Here is a 1,964-nt window from a genome sequence, read left to right on the forward strand (position 1 = left end):
ATTTTGTATATAGTCATTTTTAATATTAATCAATTAATTTCAACCTTTTTAAATCTTTGTTTAAATGTTTATGTAATATATTGTTATTGCTGTAAGCATGTGTCACTACAACTATTTTGTAGTGTTGATTGAATCATAGTGATATTACATTTGTTACATTTCAAATATAAGATCATATTTTTCCTTATTTAGGCATTTTAAGCAATTTTTATTAAACTTTTAATAGAAAATATTTAATTCTGTTTAATGTAAGTGTTATTCATGAACATAGTTCTATCACTTGCGAATGTATTTTTACATGCAATAATTCACAAACCTTTTCGAGAACTCATAAAAATGAATATTGAAAATGCTTGCTTTGTATTTTTCATAATAATGTGAAATTCATTTTAATAAACTTCCCGTTTAATTAACTTACATGTAATCGTCCAAAAATCGAAAATGATAATTTTTGCAGTTCTCGACGTTTTCAGGTTTTTTTTTGAACATTTTGGCATACCTCAGAAAAAATGGATGTGTGTGCGTGTATGTATGGATACAATTTTTTGTCCACGTTTTCGGGCGCACGGATCAACCGATTTGAATGGTTCAAAAAACATTCGGTTCCTATTGATAGGGAGATGTGCTGATTAGTTTTTGGCAAAGACAGGTCCAGTAGTTATGGAAATAAAGAGCTACGAGTTCAGAAAATAGAAATCGAATATTTGAGAGAACAGAGCATCCGATTTAAATGATCTAAAAAAAACATTCAATTAGTGATGGTTGGGAGAAGTGGTTATTAGTTTTCGGCAAAGGCAGGTTCAGCGGTTTCAGAGATACAGAGCTAAATTTGCAAAAAATGGCAGTTTTTGAGAGAACTAAGCGTCCGATTTAAATGATGAACTTTCTGCTTGTTTTTAACAAAATAATTGATTTTGAAAAAAAATTTTGTTTCAAATTTTTTTTTCAATTTTTTTTAACAATTTTTTTTTGTATATCGAAAATAATTCAGATTTTATTATTAATTCTGACTAAAGTTCTAATATACTTTAAACAAATAATTTCAACTTTGCAATTCAGTTTATATAATTCTTATAAATATTAGACAATGTTACAATATTTATAATAATCTATTTCAAAACATTCAATATTCTTTGTACATTTCGTTACGGTACGGGACGTTCCAGCAATTTGCCTTAAGGCACGATGCCACACACTCCACTAGTTTTTGTTTTTATTTGATTATACTATTACCAACTCTTGTTAATGTTCTACTTATTTGTAAGATACTTTATTTATATTTTGTGTATAATAAAATACATAAATGCTCATATGTTGCCTTTGATTTGATGTGACGACAAAGTTTTGTTTTATTGCTGTTGTATTACAACTTCGTTTTTTTGTATTAAAGGCTGAAACATAGATAAGGAATTGGGCAGAGATGTTTTTATAGATTTAAAAGATATTGAATTAAATGTGGGTTTGTTTTATTTTATTTTATTACTTCAATTTGGCTCTGAATTTTTTGTTGAACATAAATGATTACACTTTAGATTTATTTTATTATAAATAAAGGTGACCATACCTCCCTAATTGGACGGGACAGTCCCAGATTTCCACCTTGTGTTCCGGAATCTTCACAATTATTCAATAATAAAATTGCAACTACTCATCAAGTATCTGAAAATGTTATATACAACGAGTACGCTTATATGAAATATGTTATGAATGAGAAAATTTCCGAAAACAAAATTCCAAATGCGAGTTAAAATAGCTTCTCGCATTAATAATTTCGAACTTTTATTTTCAATTTTACGAAAATTAAAAAACATTATGAAAACGAATGTTTTTTTACAACTCATGACGCACGCTGTGCAGTACTACCTGTACAATTAATAATTAAATTCCTTTTATTGGTTCAAATAGCACAGAACAAAGCACTGAGACTGGTACTAGACAAATCAAGAGACCCACTGACGAGACAC

Source organism: Ctenocephalides felis, unplaced genomic scaffold (genome assembly GCF_003426905.1).
Source record: "Ctenocephalides felis isolate EL2017-DRISC unplaced genomic scaffold, ASM342690v1 CF-g0.4_SCAFFOLD_00845, whole genome shotgun sequence".
Lineage (NCBI taxonomy): Eukaryota > Metazoa > Arthropoda > Insecta > Siphonaptera > Pulicidae > Ctenocephalides > Ctenocephalides felis.